This window comes from Poecile atricapillus, chromosome W, assembly GCF_030490865.1.
Source record: "Poecile atricapillus isolate bPoeAtr1 chromosome W, bPoeAtr1.hap1, whole genome shotgun sequence".
Taxonomy (NCBI): Eukaryota; Metazoa; Chordata; class Aves; order Passeriformes; family Paridae; genus Poecile; species Poecile atricapillus.
Window position 1 is genome coordinate 21,840,173 of NC_081288.1, and position 5,297 is coordinate 21,845,469.

The following is a 5,297-nucleotide window of genomic DNA, read 5'->3' on the forward strand; positions in this document are numbered from 1 at the left end:
TCTTTATATCTAATCTGCACCCACCCTCTTCCAGTTTGAAGCCACCTCCCCTTGTCCTATCACAACAGGCCCTTGTAAAAAGTGCTTCTCCAGCTCTCTTGTAAGTATCTTTTAGGTACTGGAAGGTGCTCTGAGGTCTCCCTGGAACCTTCCCTTCCCCAGGCTGAAAAACCTGGGGATTGTTCACTTCAAAAGTGATCCTTTGAATTTAGTGAATTTAAAAGTGAATTTAAAGTGAATTTAAAAGAAATTCCAAAATGATTCCTCAGACTTCCCCAGCAGATGAAAATTTCAGCTTTCATCACCTTTACCTCTGGAGACTACACCTGAAATCCTGGCTTTTTTATTATTCTTTCATGTATGTCATCCCACTTGTTACTTTCAATCAATGTGGTAAATATTTTGCTAAATACCTAGAAACCATTTTAAGACCCAAAACTAGAATAAATTGAATATCTCTGCATGTTTTCCACAACTCATCCTGGTCAGTGTTTCTACGCTGTTCCCCCTGCACTGACTTCCATCTCTGACCATACTCCACCCAGCGCGATGGAAAGTCAGGAGAGTTATTTGAAGTGAAGCTTATCGTGAACTATTGCATGTAGTGAGATAAATGACTGAATATATGATACCCTAGCAATGAAATTCACCCTGCACAAGAGGACAGGAAAGGTCTGCATAGTACCAATTAAATAACGGCCAGATGTCATACTGCACTTCTGAGCAGGGCTGAATTTTACCACACCTCAAAGTATGTAATAGGGACTGACTAAAACTTGTCACTTATGCCAGAGAATAAAGGTGCAAAGCTGTTGCTCCAGGGACATTCAGCCTGAATATTACCTGCTTTCCTTGTTTGTAGGTGGGCTTTCGTTCTTCAAGCTATTAATGGATGGAGTGCCTCCGCATATCATTGACTCGTATATGCGTGAAGTGCAGGCAGACAAAACCGAAGGGAAGTGAGACTCCGTCCACAGTGCTTCCTCCCACTGCACTGGAAGTTGGTAGCAGAATAACATTTTAGTTCTTGCAATGACAGAAAAACATGTGCAGTGAGGGATCTTACGACTTCTTTTTTTTTTTTTTCCCTAATTGTCCTTTTGTTTTCCCTACCTGCTCTTACTGAAAAGAAAGAATACGCATGGATTGCTTTGAGGTTGAAATGAACTGAAGACAACACACGTTTTGTAATGTTCAGCTTTATTTTCTGTTTGATATCGTGTTCTGTTTTTTAATGAGGAAAGAGGGGAAGCTGTGTGACAAGCATAAGGAGGCAGTCTGTACTCAGTGGTACAAAGCATAACTTCCTCACACTGGAAGTACATGGATTAACCCGTAGATGTGCAATAAGATCCTTGGAATACATACCTCTGATAATGTATCTTATTCACCTGAGAATTGTTTAACAGAATATGGTTTCACTATAATGTAACTAATGCATATGTAATTAATGATCATTTAAGCTGAACATATCTTCCTATAGAAGTTTTGATTTCCTAAATCTGACCCATCGGTCTCTCAACGTAACTGGAATTGTTTTATTTAATGTACAATAAACATGAAGTGTTTAAGATGTATTAAGTTCTTGTCTACTTTATTTCTGTCTCATTTTACCACATTTCTTTTCACTTCATTTCCACTTACAATAAAGCAGGAACTTGTGCCCACCACATGGAGTGAAAAACAGTATCAGCAGTCACCTACCACACTGGCTTATACCTTAAGATACATGACACAGAATGTGAGTGGAGATAAATGCTACAGATACATGCAATTTTTAATCTATGTGTTTTCAATATTTTAAACGTGATAAATATCAACCACAATGGCTTCCACTGTTTGGATCCACTCCCCTTCCCCTGTAATTCATTGAGCTCTTGTAGCTATCACATCAGAAAAGGGACTCAGACCTAGCAGTGGTGAGTTCACTGTGCATGGCAAAAGTGCCTGAGAAGGCAGAATGGCTACATTTCCTCTCCAACTCCAGCATCATTAACCTCCAAGTTCTTTCTCTCTCTCTCTCTCTCTCTTCAAGGAGAGGGTGTGATTGTCCCTCAGTCTCCAGCAAACCCTGAAGCATGTGAGCGACAAGGTCACACATACTTTGGCCAGGTTGTCCGTTCCCTATTGCCCTGTCATTTATTTACCAGTTCTCACTCTGGCTGTACAAACAGGGCAGGTTATCTGCTCACTGGCTAATGGCTGATCTCCAATTAGGGTTTATAAAGATAAAGGCCTACTTAGACCAGTAGTACATCACAAGATGTTTATTTGATGTCAGTGCATTTTCAAACATTCAGCAGTCAGTAATTATGCAATAATAAAAGAATGTGTAACTCTGAACTGCCACAGCTGAAGTGGTGTTTTTACAGTTGTGCTCCCATTTTTTTGCTTTGGGGATCTGAGCACATTTTCTCATGTTGTTCTGTGAATCTTACTCTCAGAGACAGATAGATAGATAGATAGATAGATAGATAGATAGATAGATAGATAGATAGATAGATAGATAGATAGATAGATAGTTTTTCTTTTCTCCCTTCTTTTTAGCTTTGTGATTTCTTCTGCAGTGCTATCTGTGCAGGGAAGCAATTCTGCATTCCCAGTGATCCTGGATGTGCCCCCACACCCCACCTGCATTTCAGCCTGTTCCTGCCAAACCCAATCCTCTCCTACACATTCATTCACATCTACACATGAAAGAAAGCAACACATCTACTAGGAAGAGAATTTCATACGGGATTAATAATTTCTGTTTATTCTGTATCTCCCCAGTGAATTGATATTCCCCCCATCTATTTTGAAGCACAGAAAGCTGCAGAACAAGGTCAGTTTGATTAAATGCCATGGAGGTTTAAGCATTCAAGCACATGGCCCTCATTTAAAGCAGTATCAGCCTGTTATGGTCAGCACCAAAAGCTAGTTCTTGGGAGTTTGTGCTTGTCAGTAAGAGTAAGAGGCACACAGCCACCTGCACTTTGTATGAATAATGTTTACAGCTTCAAGCTCACGTTTATCTGCCTCCTCAGTCCCGATATCCCACACATAATAACCTGGAAGCCAGCACAACCTCAGCTTCTGCGGGCTCTCCGTGGATGGAATTAGCTACTCTAATTTCTCCCAGATGCCAGCGTTGTTAAACGACAAGCTGAACTAAGCTCCTTTTCCCTGTGTGAACAGTAAGCGTTGTACTCGGCTGCCCCCAATTCCTCCCCCCCGCGCTGCCCAGCATTTGCCACTGGCTGTCCCTGGGGCTGGGGATGCACCACGCCGGCAGGAAGGGCAACAGGCCGTGGGTAGGGCATTAATGTGCTCTAAATTCAGACTACACCGAGCAGCCACCAATCTGGATTAAGAGTTAACCGACTGTCAGAGAAATGACTGGAAGGCGTGGGGCAGGGCGGGGATTTCCAGTGATTTAAAACATGCTGTAGAACCTTATCTAGAGAATGACAGAAGGCAAAGTTTTGATTTATGACAATTTGCTCTATGGGATTCTCCAGGGGTGGTGTTTGGTGGAGGTAGTAGTGACCAAACCCACAGAGTTAGGGAAATGCTAATGAAATCTGCAATTAATACTAGTTTAGGAAAACAACGAGGTACCAAAGACAGAAACTGCAGGAAAAGAAATTTAGAAGGAATAGAAGCTGGAGAAGATCATGCTGTAGAAGATGTGACACAATGCTCCAAAGAAATTTCTCCAAAGTCACAGGGATTTCCAGGTAATCAGTGAACCTGAAATAGACCTAGAAGTAACAGAGGACAGCAAATACATGTAAACACACATAGATAGACACACAAAGATTAATCAAAATTACTTTAATTTTTTTTCATTTATTTTTAATGAAGCCAGAGGAAAATAGTTGGTCTTCTTTTGGCTTCTATTTGTTTTGGTTTTTTTTGCACATGGAAGGTTATTTGGCATATAAATGTAGAAATACAGCTCTATTCTCAAATTGGTATATGTAGAGATTGATACAGGCACTGCAGTTACCCATTTGCATTGAAAGGCCACAGCTACTGCCAGCACATTTTTCCCTTACTGAAAACAATCTCACAAATATAAAGGAGAGAAATAAAAAAGAGACAAGTAATTTTGAAAAGATTATTTAAATTAGGATATACTGTTAATTAGGTCTTTATGGAGAGTAAGAAATTTCAATAAGTATTCCTTTTATAAGAAATATTTCAAGTTTCTTGAACTTTCTTTTAGAGGGAAAAAATGAAAGTGTAATATTGGTGCCTTTTAAAGACCATTGTGAAGGGACCCTTACTTTATGAAAGTCTTTTGTTGCATTTTGAGATTCTGGAGCAAAAGGCATTCTAATTTAAGCACAGTGTACTTACTGTCACTTGACTTTCACATCCTGCTTTCCTGACTGACAAGTAAAGCTGCTGCTTTGGAAGCAAAACTGTATCCTGAATGCTGAGGAAGCTCTGGAAGACTAAACATGCTGGACTTAAAATTCTGTGTTCTCTAAATCTATGCTTTGTTGCTGAATACTTTTGAAATTAAAAAAAAAAGCCCTCCCCAAGCCCAGTGATAAATTCAGTAGGGAATCTCTTTCTTCCTCTAATGTGGCCCTTGCTTTTTATGCCTATTATTTTCCCCTCCACTTCTTTCCCTAGTTCCTCTTTTTTTCCTCCAGGTATCCAAAGAACATGAGCAATCTCTCCATAAATACAAGTTCTATTATGCTCATTGGCCACGATGATGCACAGGATATTAAACTAAAGAGAGTTTTACTTTCTTCCAAATGTAGTGATTCCTGTGGACTGGGGATCTGACTGGCTGTGAATCTGTCAGATTTCCCTTTTGCCATTCTCTAGCTGGCTGTAACTGAACCTTTCTTTACTATATTATACGTCACCTTCTTTTTTGCTAGCAGTTCCTATCCCCTCTGCTTTGGCCTCTAATGACCACTGCTGCATCATACTGTTTTTAGTGATCTGTAAATTAAATCAGCTGATGAATGACATAGCACTTGGAATGTACATAGCACATTGTGGGATTTGGAAACCACCATTTAACAAGTGTCAAGCATCCCTGACTCTTGCAGTAGAGAAACCTACTCAAACACATAATACCTTTATCAGTTGAAGTGGATCAGGTCACTTTGAATAACAGGAAGCGTCTCTGTCCAGGAAATTGTAGTATCTGGACAGAAAGCTGCACCCTCTGGCTCACAGTGGAGCAACTTAAAAAAAGAATTTCCAATACGAAGAAGATGCCGTTGCAGGTTGTATTTTTCACTTTCTACTTCAGCTACACAGCTTTTCCTTGGCCTCACTCAGAAACC

The 5,297-nt window shown here is 40.2% G+C and overlaps 1 protein-coding gene across 4 annotated transcripts in view; it reads left to right on the forward strand.

The window, feature by feature from the left end:
• The window catches only part of LOC131592253 (myosin-binding protein C, slow-type-like), a 69,635-nt gene extending 68,074 nt beyond the window's left edge, over positions 1 to 1,561 (forward strand). For all 4 annotated transcript variants that reach the window (XM_058863646.1, XM_058863648.1, XM_058863647.1 and 1 more), the window contains one exon: positions 863 to 1,561. The gene's annotated coding sequence lies outside the window, so the exon portion shown is untranslated. The remainder of the gene's footprint in view (positions 1 to 862) is intronic.
• The last annotated feature ends 3,736 nt before the right edge of the window (positions 1,562 to 5,297 follow it).